Raw genomic sequence first — 25816 nt, 5'->3', positions numbered from 1 at the left:
ATTATTCAGCCATAAAAAGGAATGGAGTACTGATACATACTATCACATAGATGAAACTTGAAAACATGCCAAGTGAAAGACCACATATTATGTGATTATATTTATATGAAATGTCCAGAAGGCAAATCCATAGAGACAGAATGTAGATTAATGGTTGCCAGGGGTTGGCAGAGAAGGGTGGCTAGGGGAAAATGAGGGATTTCTTTTTGGTGTGATGATTACATCATTAAGTAGTAATGATGGTTATAAAACTTTGTAAATATCCTAAACCCTCTGAATTGTATACATTAAAGTGTGACTTTTATGGCCTGCAAATAATATCTCAGTGAAATGAAAGGAATGGAGATCAGGAATTTGAGGCCTTGTATACTGCAGCTAGAAATGTTTCTACGCATCAGACAAGAATGGGAATAAGAATAAATGCTTTGAGCAAAACCTCTAGTAAAACCCAGCAATTAATTAAAATGTCTCAGAGCAAAATCAGATTAAGATGAGGCTTTCACATGTAATGTTAAAACTTCTCAATGGATCAAAGTGTGTCGGGACAAAGCTCAAATTAAGGGTATGGCCTTCCTATTTATTATCAGACTCATGATTGCCATGTGAGAGATGCATGGGAGTGAGAAAACAAAGAAATAAAGCAGGCTAATGATATGAGAACCTATGGGCTTAATTTAAAAAAGTGATCATCTCAAGTTCAGTGTAAATGACATCATGGAATGCTCAATGAATAATGAGTTTACAGTAAGTCAAATGGAGAAATGTGGAAGAATATTCAAGTTGTGTGAAAAATGTTATTTGGTGAAGGCATGTTGAACCCCAAAGAAGCTGTAAAGTGGGAATTAGTAAATATCAACATGCTCAGTAGAATTAATTTCAAGAAAACACTACTATCCAGTTCCAACACTTAAATTAAAATTATTAATAGGATTTTTATTTGTTATGTACTAATTTCCATATTTAGAATATTTCTATTGGTTATTACAGTGGTATGAGGGATATACTCATACAGAATCTATACCTATCATATTCCTATAGAGTTAAATAAAATAATAAAATATATAAAGTCAATACTGAGGACTCATGATAATTTTTTAAAAGTTGTCCATTTGTTAATCAAATTTTAAAAAGTGCTTTAAGCTATTGTTTAAAACTATTGCTTGAGCACACACATATTATCAAGGTTAAGGAATATCCATTTCTTATTATTTTGAGTGTTTTTAATATAAATGCATATTGAATTTTGTCTAATGTCTTTTCTGCCTCTATGGAGGTAATCATATGATTGTTCTCCTTAAGGCTGTTGATATTATAGATTTTTAAATATTGAATCACTCTAACATTCCTTGAATAAACCCCTCTTGGTACTATTTTTAAGAATATTCTATTGAATTCTCTTTGCTAATATTTTATGTAATATATTTTTCATCACTATTCATAAGTGAGATTCATCTTTAGAATTTTTGCTATAATTGTTTTCAGATTTTGAAATACTATTATATGTACTTCATAAAATGAATTGGAAGTTTTCTTGCCTGTTTCTACTCTGGAATAGTTTCAGTAGAAGTGGGATATTTGGATATTTAGAGGTTTGTTGCAATTCCTTTTTGAAGTTATCTGGGTACTCTGTTCATTGTAGGAGAGCTCAATATTTCTTTCTCTGTTTCTTCTATTAGAATTGGTTTGTTTAAGCTTGTGCCACTATTGGAGACAATTTTGATGAGTAGTATTTTTCTAAAAAAGATTCATTTCATCTAGGTCTTCAACCTCATGATTTTTAAACTTTTACCTATTTGTTATTTCTAATTTTGTGTATTTGTGCTTTCTTGCTCTATTCATGGTTAGATTAGACAGTGACTTTTATATTTTGTTGATTTTTTTTAAGGAGTAGCTTTTATATTTATTTATCACATTATTTTCTGTTTTCTAACTCATTATTTTCTGTTTTTATATTTATTAATTCTTTGCTTTTGGTTTCTTTGATTTCCTTTGTTTTTTTTCCTAACTCTTTGAATTGTTGTTAACCCACTTTTTTTGGTTGACACGGGTATTATTATCATGCCTTGTCCTCCAATAAATCCTTTAGCTCTAGTCCATAGATTTGAAGTGTTTTGTTTTCATTATCGTTATTTGCAAGAAAGTTTGTAATTTCATATTTTATTGTCCCATTTAACAGGAAGTTGTTTTATAGTATTTTTAAACTTCCAACTAGAGGAGCTTTTGTTTTTGGAAATTGCATTACTAATTTTTAATTTAATGGAATTATTGTCAGAGTATTCTGTTTGTATTATTTATGTTCTTTGGAATGTATTGCGATTTTATTTTTGACCCAAGATATGGTTGATTAATGTAAATACTGGATTTTTTTATCAACTATGAAAATATGTATCTAGTAATAGATGGGTTAATCTTTTATATTCATTGATATGATTGATGTGCATCTTTAATTCTGTCATTTCGTTTTAAGTATAAATATATATTCATGTGTTTAACATAAGTATTCTTTCATTATATGGATTATTATATTTTTCTATGTCCTTTTTTGTTTATCTTTCAGTATTTAGGGAAGTCTGTATTTTTTGTTTTAATGATTACCTTTATACCAGTACCTTTGCATAACTATTTCCCCCCCATTCCCCTCCCTCCCTCCCTCCCTCCCTTCTTTCCTTCTTTCGTTTCATCAGTTCCTCACTATAAGCAAAATTGAAATAGGTAGTTGCTTCTGTTCTCCCCTTCACTTCCAGTGCCCCAACATTTGATTTGAAATCATATACTGTCCCCTTTCTCCCCCATTTTAAAAGTAATAGAATTATACCTACATAATCATAGCATATAGTTATTACAAGCAATATTGTCTTCAATGTAAACATTTATGTGTGTGTGTGTGTGTGTGTGTGTGAATACACAGAAATATAAATTTTATTTAAACAAAATATATATTCAGGGAAAAAGAAGATGGTGGCATAGAGAGGAGTGGAAGTTAGCTAGCCCCTCTGGAACAACTAATAAACAGCCAGGAACAACTAGAAAATAATCTGGAATAACTGAGGGGGGACAAATGTGATTTTCCACTCATCATATACCAACCTGAAGGAGGAATGCCCGAGATCACAGCATAAAATCTGTAAGTAAAAACTGAAGACCCAAGCTGGGAGCCCCCTCCTCCCATGGCCCAAACTGCAAAGCCTCACTTTGCTAGAGAGCAGCACTCTCCGAGCAAGTGAATACCGCTCAGCCAAGCTCCAATTGGGTTTTTAATTAGCACACGTGGACTGTTCAATACAAACTATGAATCCCCAACAAGCAGACAGAGGCTTTTGGCTACTACTGACCTTGGAGAGCTGGAGAGCCTCTCTGGGAGGGAGGAAGAGCCCAGAGGACCGGGTGCTGTCTCAGGCCGACGGGTGAAACTGAGGGGGCCGCAGACTAACCCTAAAGGGGGCCTTTCTGTCTCTTTTTCAGCTCAGTGGAGAAAGCCTCAGCCATTTTCAATTCCCAATGCTCAGACCCAGACAAGGGTGGAGATAGCAGAGTCAGAGACAATTCAAATGCAAATGACCTCTCCCGAGGGGGTATATCTTCCCTAAGACAAAGGAGGCGGTGCACAGCTCTACTAAATACCTTCCATTCAGAACAAGACCCCAGAGCCTGGGGGAAAACAGCCATGGGCCGCACCTTTTACACCAGTCTGGAGCTACGGGCTGATAGGCACCATCTGCTGGGCAGAAAAGCACAATGACTTGAGGCCTCACAGGGTGCATCAATCTTCTAAGACACCCTCAGGAAGACCTGAAATTATTGCCTCCTTCCAAGACCTGAGTCCATTCTGGTCTAGAAAAACCTGATTGAGGTAAACAAGGAGGCCAGATGCCCAGACAACAGAAAACTACAACCTACACTGTGAGGGGTGAAGTTATTACCCAGTCAAAGGAACAAACTTACACTTCAACAGAGATACAGGAATTTAAACAATTATTGCTGGATCAATTCAGAAAGTTTAGGGAAGACATGGCAATAGAGATGAAGCATATAATGAAAACACTGGGAGTACATAAGGTAGAAATCGAAAGTTTGAAAAAACAACTGACAGAATCTATAGAAATGAAAGGCACAACACACAAGATGAAGGACACAATGGAAACATACAACAGCAGATCTCAAGAGGCAGAGGAAAACACTCAGGAACTGGAGAACAAGGAAACTGAAAGCCTACACACAAAAGAACAGATAGAGAAAAGAAAGGAAAAATATGAGCAACGTCTCCAGAAACTTAAGGACAAGATAAAATGCAGGAGTGTACATATCATTGGTGTCCCAGAGGGAGAAGAGAAGGTAAAAGGGGCAGAAGCAATATTAGAGGAACTAATCAATGAAAATTTCCCATCTCTTATGAAAGACATAAAATTACGGATCCAAGAAGTACAGTGTACCCCAAACAGAATAGATCCAAATGGGCCTACACCAAGACACTTAGTAATCAGATTATCAAATGTCAAAGATAAAGAGAGAATCCTGAAAGCAGCAGGAGAGAGGCATTCTATCACATACAAGGGAAGCTTGATGGGGCTGTGTGTGGATTTCTCAGCAGAGACAGGAAGGAAGTGGGGTGATATATTTGGGATACTTAGGGAGAGAAACAACCAACCAGGAATCCTGTATCCAGCAAGACTGTCCTTCAAATATGAGGGAGAGCTTAAAGTATTCCCTGAGAGGCAATGACAGAGTTTGTGAACAGGATACCTGCTCTATGGGAGACACTAAAGGGAGCACTACAGACAGAAGGAAAAAGACAGGAGTTAGAGGTTTGGAAAACAATTTTGGGAGATAGGAGGACAGCAATGTAAGTACACTGAACAAAGATGACTGTGAGTATGGTTGAAAGAGGAAGGTTAGGAGCATGTGGGACACCAGAAGGAAAGAGGAAAGAGAAAGACTGGGACTGTATAACTCAGTGAAACCTAGGGTGCTCAACGATTGTGACAAAAGGTACAAATATGTTTTCACATGAGGTAGAACAAATGAATGTCAACCTTGCAAGGTGTTAAAGATGGGGTGGGATTGGGGGAAAAATACAATCAATGCAAACTAGAGACAATAGTTAACAGAAACAATGTATTATGCTTCCTTTAATATAACATTGGCAATATACCAAAGCTAAATGCATATGGAGGGGGCATAGGGGAAGGGTATGGAACTCTTGGCATTGGTGATGTTGTCTCTTTATTTTACTTTAGTTTAATGCTATCTTTCCTTTTTTTGCTTCCTAGCTGTTATGTTTCATTTTTTTGTTTTGTTTTGTTTTCTTTTTTTCCTCTCCTCCTTTTTTCTTTTTCTTCAGTCTCTCTACCTTTTTTGTCTCTTCCTCCTCCTTTGCCACAGATAGTGGCAGTGGTGGTGAATACATAAATACGTGACTGTAGAGGGAACCATCGATTGTTTACTTTGGATGGAATGTATGGTGCGTGAAGAAAACCATCTTTTAAAAAATGGGTTGATGAAGAAGACTTGAGGGCACTATATTGAGTGAAATAGGACAGACACATAAGGACAAATATTGCAGGGTCTCACTGATATGAACCAATTATAACATGTAAACTCATAGACATTAAATATAAGTTACCAGAGCAAGATGTGAGAATAACTAACAGTGCTGAATGGTGTGTGAATGAGGTGGAAAGGGGAAGCTCAGAGTCATATATGTCACCAGAAGGAAAGTTGGAGGTCAAAAGATGGGAATGTATAAAACTGAATCCTATGGTGGGCAATGTCCATGATCAACTGTACAAATACTAGAAATCGCTTCCATGAACCAGAACAAATGTATGACAATACAATTAGATTAGTAATAGAGGGGCATATAGGGAAGAACTATATACCTACTACAAACTATATACTACAGTTAGTAGTATTTCAACATTTTTTCATAAACAGTAACAAATGTACTATATCAATACTAGGAGTCAACAATTGAGGGGGGTTGGTTAGGGATAGGGGAGGATTAGAATTTCCTTTTCTTTTTTCCTTTTTTCATCTTTCACTTTATTTCTTGTCTGGAGTAATGAAAAGTTTCTAAAAATTGAACAAAAATTAAGTGCGATGGATGCACAGCTGTATGAGGGTACCCAGGGGCAAGTGATTGTACACTTTGGATCTTTGGATAATTGTATGGTATCTGAACAATCTCAATAAAAATGAAAAAAAAAAATATATAAGTTACCAGGATATAGAACAAGGCTAAAGAATTGGGAGCCGTTGCTTATTATGGGCAGAATGTTCAACTAGGGTGAACTTAAACATTTGGAAATGGACAGAGGTGATGGTAGCACATTGTGAGAATAACTAACAGTGCTGAATGATGTGTGAAGGTGGTGGAAAGCAGAAACTCAGAGTCACATATGTCATCAGAAGGAAAGTTGGAGGTTAAGAGATGAGAATGTATAAAACAGTGCATCTTGTGGTGGATAATATCTGTGATTAACTGTACAAATACTAGAAATCTCTCTCATGAACTAGAGCCAATGTATGACACTATAACTAGAAGTTAATTATAGGCATATAGGAAAAAATATATACCTATTGCAAACTATACACTACAGTTAGTATTTTAACATTCTTTCACCAACAGTAACAAATGTACTATACCAATACTGTGAATCAATTATGGAGGGGGGTGGTTAGGGATATGGGAGGATTTGAGTTTCCTTTTTTTGTTTGTCTTTATTTCTTTTCTGGAGTAATGAAAATGTTCTCAAAATTGAAAAAAAAATTAACTGTGGTGATGGATGCACAACTGTATGATGGTACCATGGTCAAGTGATTGTACCACTTTGGATCTTTGGATAATTGTATGGTATGTGAACAATCTCAATTTTAAAAAATAGAAAAAAAAATTCATGCATTTCAACATTCATCTCTCTGTGTATGTACACACATGTACACGTGCATATATACATTTATTTTTAAAAATACATATTTATTACTGACCATCTGATTAGTGATTTATCTAAAACTTGTTCTCTAATAGATTTCTCAGGAAAAGCACATGAAAAAATATCCCGAGTTCTTGAATGTTCATAGCAGTTTGCCTGTGGCCATTATATTTGAAGGTCACTTCAGATATAAAATATTTGGCTCACATTTATTTCTGAGTATTTTAACTATGTTAGGCCACTGTTTTTGCACCTAATACATTGTTCTTGAAAAGTTTAATGACATTCTGATTATATTTCCTTTACAAGTGATTTGATGTTTTTATCTAGTTGTCCTACTTTTTTCCTTTTGTCTTAAAGACCAGTACTTGGAAATAAATACCTTGTTAGCCTTTTTGGGTTAATTTTTCCATGAGCATTGGAACTTTCATTTATTTAGATTCAAGTCTTTTTTATTTGATTTTTTTTTTTACTTGCTGTTTTCAATATGCGTTCTTCAGGTGTTCACCTTATGTTTAGTTGGATCTTTGCTATTTTCTATGGCTCTGCTAGCTCTTGAATACTTGTTATTTCTTTTACTTTTGGTTTTGAAAAGTTTCCTATTTTTAATGTCTATTTCTCTTTTCAGACATTATATGTTGTTTTTATTCTCTCTTGTGTTCATTCTGTTAAGCCTTCATTTCTTTAATTATTTTTATATTTATTCCCAGCTTTCCAACATTTGTGTAACCTCTTATTTTATTTTATTTTATATTCTCCCATCAACTCAAATTGAAATTTTTCTATCGTCATAAATATTTTTGCATTCTTATTTATTTATATAAAAGTTCCTTCACAGTTTTTGTGGTTGTTTGAATTATGTACCCCTATTCAGACATGTTCTTAATCTTAATCCACATCTCTGAGGATGTGAACCCATTTTAAATAGGATCTCTTGAAGATGTTATTTTAAATTAAGGTGTGGCCCAACTGAATGAGGGTGGGTTTTAATCCAGAGTACTTGAGTCCTTTTTAAGTGGAAGAAATCCAGACATAGAGAAAGCCACACAGCAGAGCTAGAAGCTGGAAGTCATGGAAACTAGTAGTAGTAGAGAAAGTAGAAGTCATCACCAAGTGGTGCACACAGGGATACAAGCCAAGGAACCCAAGGATCACTGGCACCCAGCACTAGACTGTTACCAAACTTGGGGAGAAAGCCTCGCCTTGCTGAAGCCTCAATTCTTGACTTCTAACCTCAAAACCATAAGCTAATAAATTCCTGTTTAAGCCAACCCATTGTATAGGTATTTGTCATAGCAGCCTAGCAGACTAACAAGCTCCTTTCAAACATTTCTCAATTTTTTTAACTGGCTTTAAAATACTGTTATTTTTTGTTTGTTTGGGGAGGCATGCATTTTGACTTGTTTTTATTGATTACAGTGATATAATTGGTGTTTTTGTTGGTTACAATGATATAATTGTTCTTTAAACCTCTTTTTTATAACTTTGTAAATTGATCACAATATTTTTTTATTGTTCGTTTTTAAATAAAATAAGTTTTCACAAATTTGTTGGAAGAGGGTGAGTTGGGACAACATTTCTAGATAAGTGTTTCAATTGCTTCCTTTGGGATCTCTTGTGATATTTTCATAGGTTTTTAAAATTTTTCTTCTAGTTTTCACAAGAGATTATGGAAGATAAAAAAAAAAAAAAATCCCTGTTACTGCATTTCCCCCAAATCTTCTTTGCAGCTTTTTTTTTAAATTTAAAAAAAAAAATTTATTTAGCTTTGAAAAAACTTCCTTATTTTCTGCTAAATATATATCAAGATTTAAATACCCCACTAAGTACATTATAACAGTTATTATTTTTGGTTTAGTTATATGAAAGTATTTTATTTAAAATTTTTTCCTGATTTTAATCTCTTCAGATGGTTAAAAAGTAATACATTTTATTTTTGTTACTACGATGATTGCTTTACCTTAGGACAACCACTTATGTTTATTTAGCACTAATCATGTCTTAAATTTTTGGGTGGTTGAATATCTTGATGTCCTAGTGATATCTTAATCTTATCAATTTCTATACCATCCCCTAACAGGATAATACAATTTAACTATCTTTTTTGCCCCTTTATTTTTCATTACTCCTCCACTGTGGTCAGACTTTCTACAATTATAGTTCTAGATTGTTATGAATATTTATTTCTTTTAAAAACCTTTTTCCTTTTACTTATTTCTTTTCTCTTTGCTTTTTAAGATAACAATAAACTTTGCTAAATTATTTGAACATCCTTAAATCCCAACTTCCTCCTGGATTAGTTTATCTTATTCATGTTCTTTCTCCAAGGATATTTTCAAAAAGGGCTTCTTTTTGCTTTGCATTTCTAAGGTCTTCTAGTTCTGTGAATATCTTTTTTATACACTCATTTAAATTTTGATTTGATTGCTTCAAAGGCATTTTCTTTCAATATTTTTAAACAGTCAATCCAGTGTTCTTGATGAAAAGTATGAAACTTTCCTAATTTTTCCTTTGCTAATGATTTGTTCCTTATGGTTATAATTTGCTCTTGAGTTTCTTAAATGGCACTATTGTTACCTCTTCCACTGCTCTCTGTTTATTTTTTACATTTCCTATCACTTCATCCTTTTCTGCTGACTTCTAGATTACCTTAATCATAAATTTTAGCTCCTGCTATTCTTCCATTTTGTTGAATTATTTATTTCAACCATATTTTTGGACCTAAATAATCTATTCAGGGAATTTATTTTTATTATTTTAAATATTTCATCAGTCTTTTCAATAATATTGCTTGATATAGTCTATGTGTTCTTTTGTTATCTGTCTTCTCATTAAATGTCTATTTTGCCTGTGATTTCATGTTATCTAGAGATATCAGAGGCCCTGACAAGTATTATGTATTGGGTGTAAACATTCTCCCAATGAATTTAAGGAGAAAGGAAGTGATGTGCCCCATAGCAAAGAATTCTCAAGTACCATCAAGTGCTTAGATCAACATTTGCTGCCCTTCCATCGGGCAACTTCTCAGATCAGGGATTCTATGATCTGTTTACCACTGGGAATGGACCAGCTCCTTAGTTTAATATCTACAAATAGTGAGGATTTGGCACAGCGCAGGGTAAATGAGCAAGTGTTTATGACCAGCAAGTCAAACCCATACTTGTCTACATCAATTCCCCAGCATGGCTTTGCTGGTCCAGATATTATGTAGTCTTATATCTGGTGGCTGATATTTTTTCTTGTTGATTTCTGCCTCATGGTAGTGATGGAACAAGTAATGATCTTCTCAAGGATATATGGTAAGGAGCCAAGAGTAAAGCTTAAAAATGATATATGATTGTATCCTTCCACTTTTGTTTTTGCTGTGCCCCATTTTATGTTGCCATCCTGAGACTACCTCCTCACCCCCAAATATATATATATATTTATATATAGCTGTCTATCTGTCTATCTATATCTATCTCCATCTCTATCTCTGTCACACACACACACACACACACACACATTTCTGTTAGTTATAATGTTTCTTAAATTCAAGATTCAACCTCTGTTCTTTGATATCTTCAAGGCTACTTTTGGGAGTGGGAGCCAGAAGCCCATGCTATTTTCCCATCTTGTTAGGAAACTCCTATTCAATTCCTAAATTATTTATATTTTCACCAATACTTTTCTCCCATATCAGAGAAAATTGTTTCTCTTAGCCCAAACTAACTTCTACTTCATCCTTCATCTCTCTATCCCTGTACATTGTTACTATATATGTATATATATGTAAACACATATTTGTTTCTACTCTATCTGATCCAATAAACACTTCATATAGGCACTCCATGAAAGTTCATTGAATGAACAGATAAATGAATGAACAATGAACAGAAGACTGAAATGATCATTGGGAATAAATCTTTAATGCAGAAATCATGAAACACTATGCAAATGAGAAAAAATGCTTTTTATGAATGGCAATAGAAAGCCGTATAGTTGAAATGTGAAGCAATATAAAATACATTCTAGTTTTAAAACACAAGATTAAACAATGTAAGTTGCTGGTTCTTGTGGTGCTTGTTATGTCTCATTATAATTCCAAGTAATTCTCATTAATTTTATTTCAATTTCCATGTATGTGTGTTTATGTGCATGTGTTTCTGTTCAATTTTTAATATGCTTCAAGTAGATATGGCTAGTGTCTATATCCAAATACCAGGAAAGACTTTTAGGAAATTATTCTATGACTTATTAAGTCCCTAGATAATTCAAAGATTCATTTTGACCTTAATTGGCAGCCATTCTTTTGTACTTTTCCTTTCTTCTGCCTCCTATGTTCTATTTCTACTTTTTTTCCTTTTTAGTACAGAGAAGTGGGAATTTGAATTGTTTTTGGAGCAATCAGTTCCATTTGGGGAATTAACCAGCATGCTTGACTTCCAAGAACTCTTAAGAGTAAAATGATTTGACAGAAAGTAAATTTAACCTTACTTTGATAACTTCCACTGTGTGGTTTTTCTCATAAGCAGAAATCACATTTGATATTAACTTGGTTTAGAAAACAATTTTCTTATGAAATTGAAAGAACATAAGCAATGGGAGCTGGAGAAGTAGTGACATTTTAATTTGCTTAATCTGGCAGGTTCATAACAACTTTCTTTTTTTATTTTAACATGTATTTGATAGCCTCTTTTAAATGTATATAATAAAAGTTCATTTTAAAGATTCTGCTTAGATTTATTGAGCACGTACCATATGCTTCTGTATCAGGCACTGTTCTAGGATCTGGGGATACAGCTAACATAATACCATTTCACATCATAGTCCCATTATTCATATTTAATTTAATTTATTTTTGATTTGTATTTATTTGTTCCAATTAAATGTACAAATGAAGAATAGTGAGAGACAAGAAAAAATACAAATGAAAGTTCATTGACAGAGCACAGATACATTCATAAATACCTGTTCATAATTTTCCAAGATTTGTACTTATATCTTACAGGCAACACTTTTTCAGTGTTAACATTAAGCTTTTTTTTTAATAATTCCAGAAAAATGTGCCAGAAATAAATTTGCACCTCAAGTTTTATATTCTAAATTTGATTTTCTTCAATTCATAGCTGAAATATTTTTCAATCAGATTATTCCTGTGAATTTTTATTTGTTGATGTTAAAAATACTTTTATCAAATAATTTTTTTCTTTTCAAGATACTTTTCTTCTTCAACATTCAACAAATATATATTGATCCATTCTTACATGCTGAGTGCTAGAGGTAGGGTAATAAAAATAAAAGGCAAGTCATCAAATCAGAGCCATAATTCCAGATGTTATAAAGACAGTTTTAACCCTAGACCTCAAGAAGTTTCATAAGGAACAATCCACTCAGGCTCAAGTGTGAGAAAATTACAAGTGTCCACGATTGTGTTGTTCACGTTTTGTTATTTTTCTATAAGATACAGAATTAAATGTTGTGTTGTATTAGGGGTATTGTTATTTCAGGTGCTATTCTAGGGATATCTCAGGATAACCTTGAGTTTTCAATAGCCCCTGAGTCAGATAATCTATGTAGGAAAATTCAAAAAACAGAGGCTATGTGACATCTTTGGAAGAAGTTATTTCCCCCTGAATGTAGAGATATATGTGGTACTGCTTTTAAACCTTGACTTCATGATATCTTGGCTCCATGAAAATTATTAGAGCTTCTAATCACTATTACTGCAAAGGTCAACACTATGGCAACTCAGCATCTTCCAACAACAAGCCATTTCTAATAGAGCTAGTATTTGCATTTTTTTTTTTTTTTGAGATTTGCCCTGAAAGAATAATGACATACAAGGCTAAATCAATCTCTAAATATTTGCTCAGTGCCTACAATGTAAAAGGAAGGTACTGTGAGTGGTAAAATGAACAATACAGCAGTGCCTGTTCTTAAGTGTTTTAAAATCTAGTTTGGGGCCCAGCTCTAATAAAGATGCTTCCGTGTTCTGTCCCCCTCCCCCATAGAAATTTTGGACAACCAGCAAGAACTGGCAGAAACACCTTTCTCAAAGCTCCAGAAAACAGTTAAAGGAGCGCAATAACAGGGCAAGTACCGAATCATGAAAAAGGCCACTGCAGCTCCAGATACACATATATGTCTGGTCCAATCTGGGACTCAGTATCCCAGAACTTAACCTGTGGGTAGAAGGTGGCAGACAGAGAGAAAGATGATAGATAGATAAAATGATATGGCAAATGTGGCAAAATCTTAAAATTGGTGAAATTGTTTATCTGGCAAGGGGGTAGAGGTATGTTGGAATTCTCTATATGGGGTTTATATTATTTTTGTAACTGTCCTGTAAGTTTGAAAGTTAAAAAAAAAAAGTAAACAAAATTAGTTAGGTGAGCTATGACTTGTGATGTGTCAATTTACTGGAGTCATTCCAGAAAGACATGACCAAGGAGATGGATGGAGTAAGTTTTCCTTAAAGGATAGACACTCTTCACAACTAAGTTCATTGAGAGAAAGAAATATGTTGCATGTCTTTCTGTCTCCTTGTTGCACAGAACAGTGATTTGCACAAAATAGAAACTTAAATATTTTCTAATTGAACCACATCATAAAAACAATAAAAAATGATATTCCAGGAAAAAGATGAACAAATAATTATAATGATCAATACAATATTATTATAGCTAACATTAATTAAGTGTTGTATTGAGTGAGAGCTTTGTGTATTGAGTCACTTAATTTTCACAACAAACTGGTCGAAGTAGTTGTTATCATTACACCTGTGTTGCACAGAAGAGACAACTGAGACATAAAAAGTTAAGTAATTTGTTCAAGATCATGCAGCTTATTAGTGGTTGAGCCAGGACTTAATCCCAGAAAGTCTGGCTTCAACATCTTGTGCTCTAAACCACCACGCAACAGTATTTGTCAAAGCACCATGGGCAATATAAAGAATGATATGACCTGATCACTGCCTTTAAGGAGCTTGAAATCTAATTGGGAAAGATTTTATAAGTCAAGGCCATTTAAATAGCTAAATAGTATTACCAAATATATTAAAACTAAAGCTGTTGCTTTTGAGGTGATGAAAAGTTTCAGTAATGGATGTTAGTAAGGTCAGTACAATATTATGAATGTAATTAATACCACTGAATTGTACACTTAAAGGTGGCTAAAATGTGAAATTTTGAGTTGTGTATGAGTTACAATAAAGAGTTAAAAAAAAAGATTCCTGCAAAGCGGAAGTTTTTAAATTTAAGAATAAATATTTCCCAGATAAACCAGCACTTTTCCTGATCAATTCTCTTAATATAAAAATATTAAAAATATAGTCACTTCAGTTGAGAGCATACCATATAGGACATCTAAGTTTACATGCTTTGTTGTTAAGGCAAATACAATTGGAAAATATATGTGCTGTGTGTATGTATGTATATAGACAGAGATATATATATAAATTTTATATATTATAGTTGGCAAAGGGAGGTAGAGTTTGGGAAAAAAAACTAAAACTATTGCAACTATTCTTGAAATGGGGAGCAAGTACATACATTATTTGATTAAGAGGAGGAGGAAATTACTGAAACCTGAACTGAGCTGAGAAGACTTTCTCGAGGAGAAGGAACTTAGTTCTGGGAAGATGAATGAGATCAGAATAGTTGGGAAGTACGTCCCAAACAGGTCATTTATGACCCAAAGTAGGTGACACTAACCAACTAAAGGCTGTGGTCTGGGAATAATTTGTAGACCTGACTCTCTGGAATGATGACTCCCTGCTCCAGAGAGGTGAGTGAAGGTCAGAGAAGACTGAGGCACATGGTGGAGGTATGTGAATAGGAGGCTGAAGATTTTTGCCATTCTTCTGATTAACTCCAGGGCACGCTGGCACAAGTTAAAGTCTTCAGTACTCTTGAGACTTCTTATTCTGAAAGAACATCTCTCTCTTCCTTCTAGCTATCCTCAGAAAGGCAAGCCATTCTCTTCTGTCCCTTTGCAAGGCACTTAGCATGATCTTATTTTAGGCATTTTGGAAAGAGAAGGAAGAATCCTTTCCATCCTGTTGCCAACATGCTCCAAGGCACAGACAGGTACCTGCTTAGAAAAGGAGAGTTGGTGAGAGCAGGAATGGAAGAAAGTAAAGCAGAGTTAGAATAAACAGAAATTAATCCCTCACAGGTTTATTTATCCATACGTTTTATTGGAAGTGGACTTGTTAGTAGTTTGTCACATAGAAAATGAAAACTCAAGATCAAATATTTTAAAGTATAACTAAGGGTCTTTCCTATAGGTTCCAAGTTGTCCTCATGGGGTTCACGTTGATTTAAGAATATTTAGCATGCCAAGGCTTATCTCTGTAGTGCAGTTAATTTTTTAAAACTTTGATGGCTCTTGGAAGACAATATTATGCTAAATATAGTACACCGCTTCACGGCTTGTAAAATCAACTATGTGGCAAAAACCTGAAGATGTCCTCAAAAGAATTATGTCAAGACAAGTACATTGCCTGCCATTTCCCTTCTGGAGTTTCACTGCAGTGGCTGGACATCTGCATCCCAGATCCTGGCTGGAATTAATGTGATTTTTCTGTAAAAGGAGAAAAGGACAAAAGGAAAAGCAGAAAATGTTCCACAATGGAAAATATGATCCCCAGCCACTGAGATAAAATTACACTGACAGTGGGGGGTTACTTTCTTCCTTTGTAGAACAATGTTTGATGTTTGAACAAGACTGTGTGGTGATGAAGCTCATAAAGGGATTTAAATCAGGTTCAAATTTAGAAAAGGGTTTCAGAAGGTGCTGAGCAGGGCAGTTTTAGGGGTTAATGCATGAATAGAGGTTGTATAATGCCTTGTCTTTCTGTCCTGAGTTTGTTGGACAGAGATAATATGACCTATTCACCATGATAGTGCATACAAAGAAATTTAAATTCTGTCACAATTATTCATAATAAACACGACATTTCAAAATCTGAAAAACGTTTAAATGTTGTTTAGTTTCTACTTTTCATGTTGATTTCTGCATCTCTTCCTATTTATCTCGTGTGTACATCGCATGTATTTCACTAAGAGCTCAATTTTGTGGGTGAAAGGCCACAGCTAACTGTTTGCATGCCTTATCTCTGCCCTAGAGAGTGGTAACACACAAATGAGCTGGCTGCACCTACCGTACATAAAACAGAAACACCACTTTGATCTCCGCCTTAATGTGCTAGGTTTAGATTACTTCGCGAGCAAAAGGGGTGAAAGGTGGCAGGATACTATTTTAACTAACTACTGGGGGCAGTATTTATTCATGGTACGGATTTTTAATGGGAAAGATGGAACATGAAAGCCTGTCAAATGTACTGCTCAAAGAGTCTGACAACACAGAATATTTTTATAGATGAAAGGTGAGGAATCTCAAACTTCTTAGTGTAATATAAATTGTATGAAAAAAGTAAGATATAAAAAAGTCAGATAGAAAACTATCTATATTATTCTGTTCTGATTGCATGGATCCCTGCCACAAAACTAGAAGGCTATTTCAGCTTTTCATTTATTGAGTGTGAAGTGTGACATTGTGAACATTAAAAATATGCGTTTTGAGAAAGACTCTCATTATACTTAGGACTATTATTTTATTAAAACCTAGGTATTTCAGGAAGTATGTATTTCCAATGGAGTAAAAAGAAGGAAATATACGGAAGGATAATATTCATGATTAGAAGAGTGACTTTTTCTTGTACCTCCAATCAGACTGAATCCATTGTCTTTGATAAGGCCAACTTTCCTTTCTTGGTTCACCACTGCCTTGCCCTAAACAGTGATTCTCAATCTTTCTTTCAGCCCCCAAACACTGGTAGGACCTGACAAGTTCCTGCCAATTACAGAGGCGCCCTTTGGTAATTTCTCAAGGTGGAGGGGTAGAACCTCAGTGCCAACTTGCGTGTTTTAAAGAAACCCCAGGATGAGTTTGATATGCTCCCAACTTTCTAACTCATGCCTAAGAATCACTATAGCCATGCTATTAGTTGTAGGTCCTACAGTTATGAACCATACTTACGTTTTCTGATTCTCACTTTTGCCTATATTTTTATTCCATCTATCTAGAATATTCCTCCCCAGTAAACTTCTATTTCACTTGAAAAGCCAAGTTCAAATTGGTTCTTCAGAGGAAGCCTTTCCCATCAGCCTGCCCCCCTCCCCAAACTTAGTCATTCTCATCCAAAATATTTCCACAGCAATATAGCAACTCTGAAAATGCATTTATTGGTGTAATATTATAATTTGTTTGTTTTAATACCTGTCTTTTCAATTCTACCACCAGACTTTGAGTTAAGATGTTTATTCATTTTTTGTAAGTTCTATCTCCAAATACAGCACCAGTCATATTAAGTGATAAATGATTATATGTTTTTCACTTATTGAGAAATTATATATGTGTATATATGTATACATATATATAGTAAAGTGTACAAACCTTAAGCATACAGCTCAATAATTTTTACATAGGTATACCCCTAAGTAACCACCATTTAGATGAAAAATAGAACAATTCCAACTTCCCAGAAGGTTCTCTCGGGCCCCCTCCTAGTCAGCACCTCCCTGTAGCTTCCAAGATAACATCTATTCTGACTTTTATACAGTAGATTGATTTTGCTGTTGTTGAGCTTCATATAAATGGAATCAGATAACATTTATTCTTTTGTGCCTGGCTTCTTTCACTCAACATAATGATTTTGAGATTCACCCATCCTATTTCATGTATCAGGAGTACACTCATTTTTATTGTGGCATAGAATTTTATTGCACAAATACATTATGATTTATTTATCCATTCTCTTCTTTATGAGCACATAGATTATTTACAGATTTTTAATTATCATTAATAAAACTGTTAACATTTTGTATCTATTATTTTTTGTGGACCTTTGTACTACTTTTGGGGAGTATATACCTACCTACCTGTATGAATGGATCATAGGATAGGTATGTGATAAGCTTTCCTAGACACTGTCATTTTCTCAAAATGGCTGGACCAATTTATACACTCACAAGCTAAATATGAGAATTCCAGTTGCTCCATATATCCTTGCCAAAAATTATATTGTTAATCATTAATTTTAGCTATTCTGATGAGAGTATAGTGGCATCTCATTGTAGTCTGTGTCTGCATTTCCTCGATAAGTAATAATGTTGAGAAAATGTTAACATACTTATTGGTCATTTGGACATCATCTTTTATAAAGTATCTCTGAGACTTTTACACACTTTTAAATTTGGTTGTTTGCCTTTTTCCTTCTGTTGGCATCTTCTATATATGTGGATACAGTTCATGTGTCAGATTGCTAATAAATTTTTGCAGGAATGGTTTGCCTTTCTTTTGGTGAACAGTCCTTAATTAAAATGATTTCAATTTATCGTGTTTCCTTTTATCAGTCCTTTTTATGTCCTCTTTTAAAAATCTGTGCTTCATCCAAGGTCATAAAGAAACTCTTCTGTTTTCCTCTATAAGTTTGATTAATTTTCAAATTTTGATCTATGACAACCTCAAATTAATTTCCCTGTAAGTTTGTGGAAAGGTTCAAGATTTCTTTATTTTCCACATGTGATTACTTCAGAACTATTTATTGAAAAGATCATCTTTATACCCACTGAATTGCTTTGGGACTTTTGCCTAAATTGAGTGACCAAATGTGTGTAGGTTTCTTTATGGATTGTCTAATCTATACCATCCATTTGTCTTAATTACTGTATCTTGAAATCTGCTGTATAAGTCCTCTAATTTTACAGCTATAAAATTGTATTGGCTTTTCTAAATCCATAGCATTTTTATATAAATCTTAGCTTCAGCTTCTCATTTTCTGCCCAAAAAATCTGTTAGAACTTTGATTGGAATAGTGTTGAATCAATAGATTTGAATTTAGATAAAAATCCTTTAAAAGTTGTAAGACTATTCAAATTTTCTATTTCTTCTTGTTTCAGTTTTGGTAAATTGTGTTTTTCAAGAATTTTTTCTATTTTACTGATTATAAAAATGTATTATATATGTTTTTAAATATACATTTTTATTATCCATAGGATATAAAATGATTAAGCTTGACAGTGGTAGTTTATGCCTTTCCCCCGACTTTTTTTTGGTCCGTCTTTCCAGAAGTTTATGAATTTCATTAATGCTTACAAGGTACCAACATTTTATTAAAATTTTTATTCAGATACCATATATACAATATAACATTTCCTTTTTCAATCATATTCAGATATATATTTCAGACCTGTTAATTACATCCACAGTGTTTTGCTACCATCGCCACCATCCATTACCAAAACATTTCCATCATTCCGAATAGGAACCCTATACATTTTAAGCCTTAACTTCCCATTCTGTAACCCTACCCCACCCCCTGCTAAACTATATTCTAGATTCTGACTGTGAGTTTGCTTATTCTAATTATTTCAAATCAGTGAGATCATATGATTATTGTCCTTTTGTGTCTGGCTTATTTTACTGAACATGATGTCTTTAAGTTTCATCCATATTGTCATAAGTATCAGGACCTCATTCCTTTCTTTGGCTAAATAATATTCCATTTTATGCATGTACTACATTTTCTTCACCTTCATTATGTTAATGGAGTGTATTACATTGATTTCTGTATATTGAACCAACCTTGCATATCAGGGATAAATCCTACTTGATCATGGTATATAATTTTTTAATATGCTGTTGGATTCAGTTTGCAAATATTTTGTTGAAGATTTTTGCATATTTATTCATAAGAAATATTGGTCCATAATTTTCTTTTCCTGTGGTATCTTTATCTGGCTTTGTTACAAGGGTGATGGTGGCCTCATAGAATGCATTAAGGAGTGCTCCCTACTCTTCAGTTTTTTGGAAGAGTTTGAATGGAACTGGAGTTAAATTTTCTTGGAGTATTTGGTTGAACTTCCCTATGAAGCCATCTGGTCCTGGGCTTTTCTTTGTTGGGAGGTTTTTGATTATTGATTCTATCCCTTTATTAATAAGTGGATTGTTAAGATTGTCTGTTTCTTCTTGAGTAAATGTATGTATTTTGTGTGTTTCCAAGAATTTGTCTACTACATCTAGGTTGTCTAATTTATTGGCATAAAGTTGTTCATACTATTATCTTATAGTCCTTTTTATTTCAGCAGGATTGGTTGCAATGTCCTCCTTTTCATTTCTGATTTTTGTTACTTATACCCCCTCCCCCCCCCCGTTAATCTAGATATAGATATGTAAGTTTTATTCATCTTTTCAAAGAACCAACTTTTGGCTCTCTTGATTCTCTCTATTGTTTTTTGTTTTCTATTTCATTTATCTCTGCTCTAATATTTGTTATTTTCTTTCTTCTGCTTACATTGTGTTCAGACTGCCCTTCTTTTCCTAGTTTTGAAGTAGGTCTCTGATTTGAATTCTTTCATCTTTTTCGATGGAAGTATATAGGGATATAAATTTCCCTCTTAGCACTGTCTTTGCTGTATCCAATAAGTTTTGTTATGTTGTATTTTCATTTTCATTTGCCTCAAGATATTTCCTAATTTTGCTTTTGATTTCTTTTTTAACTCATTGGTTAACAATATATTGTTTAATTTCTACATATCTGTGAATTTTCCATTTCTCCTTCTGTTATTGATTTCTAGCTTCATTCCATTATGGTCAGAGAATGTACAGTGTATGATTTCTATATTTTTTGATTTATCGAGATTTGTTTTGTAACCTAACATTTGGTCTTTCCTGCAGAATGATCCATGTACACTTGAGAAGATGTGTAATCTATTTTTGTTGGATGAAGTGTTCTATACATATCTGTAAGGTCTAGTTGGTTTACATTATCATTCAACTCTTGTATTTCCTTATTGATCTTCTGATTAGATGTTCTATCCATTATTGAAAGTGGTGTATTAGTGCTTCCTACTATTGATGTAGAGGCATAAATTTCTCCCTTCAAATCTTTCAGTATTATTTTTTCATATATTTTGGGGCTCTGCTCTTACTTAGAGGCATACACTTATAATATATATTATATATATATATAATATTTATAATTGTTACATCCTCTTGTTGAATTGTCCCCTTTGTCAATATATAATGACTATCTTTGTCCCTTGTAACTGTTTTTTACTTAAAGTCTATTTTATCTGGTATTTGTGTAGATACCCCAGTTCTCTTTTGGTTACTACTTGCATGGTATATATCTTCCCATCCTTTCACTTTTGACCTATTGGTACCTTTGAATTTATGCAGGAGCGTATAGTTGGGTCAAGCTTTTTTATTCATTCTTCCAATCTCTGCCTTTTGACTGGAGAGTTCGAACAATAAACATTTAAAGTCACTGCTGATAATATAGGACTTTCTTCTGCCATTTTACTACTTAGCCTTTTTATGTCATACTTTTTTTTTGTCTCTCAACTCTTCCATTAATGCCTACTTTAATATTATTTGATTTTTTTGTATTGTACCATATTGAGTGACTTCTCTTTTCTTTGTGGATATATTTTTCATCTATATTCCTTGTGATTGTCATAGGGTTAAAATTTAACATCCTAAATAAATAATAGTCATATGTGGTTTGCTATCAACTTAACTGCAATGACATTCAAATATATTTTTCTATACCCTCTGTCCCCACACCTTTTTTTTTTTGTATTTTTACCACTTAAATCTTTGTACATTGTATGACCCAAACAATATATTTATCTATTGTTACTTTTTATGCATTTGTAATTTAGCACCTGTAGGAAGTAAGAAGTATAGTTATCTACCAAACCAAAACACTGCAATAATACTGGCCTTTATAATTACCCAAATGGTTACTGTTATCACAGGTCTTTATTTCTTTATGCCATTTTGAACTAGTGTCCTTCTTTCTCAGTCTGAAGACCTTTATTTAGCATTGCTTGTACGACAATCTAATGGTGATGAAGTTCATCAGCTTTTATTAATCTGAGGTTATCTTAATCTTGCCCTCATTTTTGAAAGAAAGTCTGGCCAGATATAAATTCCTTGGCTGGCAGTTGTTTTCTTTCAGCACCTTAAGTATTTCAACCTCCTGCCTTCTTCCCTCCTTGGTTTCTAATGAGAATTGTTACTCAATCTAATTGGGACTCCCATTTTTCTTGGAGCTTTCAGAACTCCCTTTTTGTCCATTGCACTTGACAGTGTGATCAATAGATGTTGGGGTGTATTTTCCTTCTTGTTTATCCTGTTTGGTGTTTCTGGGCTTCTTGGATGTGCCTATTCACATCTTTTGCTATGTTTGGGAAGTTCTATTTCTTTTAATATTCCTTCTGCCCCCTTTTCTCTTTCTTCTCCTTCCAGGACTCCCATAATTTGTATATTGGTGCACTTGATGGTGTCCCAGAGGTGTCTTAGGCTATGTTTGCTTTTCATAATTCTTTTTACTTTCTGCTCCTCAGCCTGGTTGATTTCAAGTGTTTTGTTTGCAAGTTCACTGATTCTTTCTCCTGCTAGCCTCTATCTACTCTAGAAACCCTCCTGGCCATTTTTCATTTCAGTTATTATGGTCTTAAACTCTAGTAGTTCTGTTTGGTCCCTTTTTAAAATTTCTATCTCTTGACTAGTATTCTCATATTGCTCATTCATTGTTTTCCTGGTATCATTTAGTTCTTTCACTGTATTTTCCTTCCTTTCCCTGGGCATTTTAAAGATCAATTTTTTAAAGGCTTTGTTCAAAATATCCACATTCTTGTTTCTTCATTGGTGTGTTCAGTGTGTTCTGGACGTTCATCCTCTTCCTTTGGATGGGCCATCATTTCCTGTTTCCTTTTTTACAATATACTCTTGTGTTGCACACTGTACAGTTCAGTATTTTTAAATAACTCTGGGATTCATTCCCAGAGATGTCTGTTTCTTGATTTTGTAACTAGCTGGTGGTAAGACAGAGATTTTCTTGGGCTTCATGTCTCCTATAATGTAGGGCTGCCCAAGGCAAATGCAGTGTGCAGGGCTTTCCTTCTCTTTCTGGATCTGTATCTTATCTTGGGCTTTTGCTCCTTAGTTGCTTTGGAGTTCTCCTGATGGTTGTCCCCTCTGTTTCCCAGGAGACTGACCTCCCTCTCCTGGGTGTGGAAGCTGGCAAGCCTTTGCCCCAAACTGTCCACTCTATTATTTCATACACTCCTTTCATTGTCTCAAGCTGCTTTTGCCTGGAGGGAGTGCGAACTTTCCCAAGTCAGTCTTTACCAGCTAAAACAGGGCCAGGAACACACAAAAAGGGGTGCAGACTGACTCCAAATTGCCCTGGGGAGGGCATCAGGAGCAACACCAAATCTTCTTCCCTGACTCCCCAATGCTGAGCATTCTTGGCCTGCCCAGGAAATGAAGCCCTTCAACTAACTGCCTACCACTGAGGATGCATAGCACCTTTAAGTCTCTGCTTCCAGTTTGAAATAATAGCTGTTGCTGCCTTTGTCTAGAGAGGGATGAAATAATGGTTGCCCTCAGAGCAATGTGAAGGCCATGATCAGTGATTGGCTGTGTTCAGCCCTGGCCTTGAGAAAGAGGATTTTCATGTCCCTTTCTGTCACCAGTGAGTAACTAGGGTTTGGACCCCACAGCAGCTTGCTGCCAGAGTGGGGGATGGGCACTGGTGGTCAATGCATGTAGAGCACAGTTTACTGTTCTTTACCATAATTTATCAGCCTCTTCCTCTCACTCTTTCCTGGATGCTGTACAGTGTTCTTCCAGCCTTCAGGGACTTAAAATAGTGGTTTCAGGCATTGCCTGCCTGTTTAATAGTTATTCTGGTGGATAGACTGGATCCTAGAGCTACCTGCTCCACCATCTTCCAACAATCCCCAAGAATCAGCTTTTGACTTTGTTGATCTTCTATATTGTATGCCTATTTCTGCTCTTATTTTAATTATTTTCTTCCCTCTATTTTTGTTGAGTTTAATCTATTGTTCTTTCTCTCATTTATGTGGCGGAAGTGTAAATTACTGATTTTAGACCATAAATACTTCTTTTTAATATACGTATATAAAACTATAAAATTCTTGCTAAGGCTGCTTTAGGTGTATCAAATAAGTTTTGAATGTTGTATTATTATCATTTAGCTAAAAATATATTTTTTTAATTTCCATTTGATTTCGTCTTTGATGCAAGGATTATTTAGAAGCATATTTCTTAATTTCTAAATATTTATAGTTTCTAGTTATCTATCTGCATTCAGTTCCAATTTAATGCTACAATGATGGAAGTATGAATTAAATTCTAAAGAATTTGTTGAGACTTGTTTTAAGGATACATGGTCTATTTTGATGCTATGTGCACCAGAAAAGAATGTCTATTTTGCAGTATTTGCATGTAATGTTCTATGTATGTTTATTAGGCCATTTTTGGTTGTCACTTGTTCAATTCTATATTCATAATGATTTTTTTTGCCTGCTCATTCTATCAAAGACAGAAAGAATTGTGTAAAATGTTGTAGCATTTTATATCCATCCATTAAATCAATTTGACATTGTATTTTTCAAATATTTTATATTCTTACTAAACTCTTCATCTGTTTTTACTCTCAGTTACTGAGAAAAGTACGTTAAAGTGTCCAACTGTAATTGTAGCTATGTCTGCCTTGTTTAGTTCTGATAACTGTTGCTTTAGAAGTTTTGAAGCTATATTTTTAGGTGGATACGAGTTTAAGTTTTTATATCTTCTTGTTGAATTGACTTTTTTATCTCTATGAAATTTCTATCTCTTGCAATATTTCTTTCTTTCAATTCAATTTTATCTTAATATTAATTTAGCAATAGCATCTTTCTTTTGCTACATGTTTGCATGGAGTATCTTTTCCATTCTTTTTGTTTTCAACTGACCTTTGTTTATATTTAATGTATGTTTCTTATAAACAGCATACAATTCAAGCTTTCCAAATCTAATCTGATAAAACACAATAAAAAACCTGTGTTTTAACAGGAACTTTTAGTCAATTTACGTGTAATTATGAGCTTGTTAATTTGAAGTCTGCCATTTTGCTTTTGGTTTTTTGTTGTCTCATCTGCTCTCTATCCCTTAGACTTTTTTCCTGATTTATATTGTATGGATTCAATGTTTTATCTTCTTTATTATTTATCTCCTTTATACATATATGAAATATATCCTTTATTATTTATCTATTTTATTAGCTTTATTTTTTGTTGTAACTATTAGTAACAATATTTTGTGGTTAACCTAGAAATTACTTCCTTATCTTATTACAATCTACCTTACATAAGTATTTTTACAATATCCTAAATAATGCAAGTTGTTTCTACCAGTTGAACTCCATTTAACACTCTCTCATTTTTTGACCTATTTTTGTCACACATGTAATTCCAATGTAAAATAATACCCCATCATTTTTACTGTAAATGGTCAATAGTCTATATTTAACCATAAATTTTTCCTTCCCAGAACTGTGTATTCCTTCTTATACCTCCATTCTTCCCTCTTGGACTGTTTTTCTTGAATGGTTTTCTGAAGGGCATCCTTTAATATTTCTTGTAGTTTGGGGCTGCTATTCACAAATTCTCTCAGGATTTCTTCCGTCTGTCTGAGATTGTCTTTATTTCACCTTCATTCATTAAATCAATGTCCCTATACCATGTACCTGAGGCCATATTCATCTGTTCTAGCAAAAAAGACCATGCTAGCATGGCAGCTGTGATTAATGCTACTTCTTGTTTGAGCTTATGGTAGCCAAAGTATTTTCCAGGATATATCCAGTTTTGGCAGGGTGAATTAAATTGTAATATAAGAAATACCATACCTGATTCTTGAAATCCTTAAGGATGGCACTAATCTCCTTCATATTCTCAGAAATGTATTATTGTCAATTTACTAAATTGACTGGGGATGTTGAGTTTCAGAGGCTTCTACTTGGCCTTTCCCAGTATGATATAGCTTTT

The sequence above is a fragment of the Choloepus didactylus genome, chromosome 8, assembly GCF_015220235.1.
Source record: "Choloepus didactylus isolate mChoDid1 chromosome 8, mChoDid1.pri, whole genome shotgun sequence".
Lineage (NCBI taxonomy): Eukaryota > Metazoa > Chordata > Mammalia > Pilosa > Megalonychidae > Choloepus > Choloepus didactylus.
Note: the sequence above shows the minus strand (reverse complement) of the source record.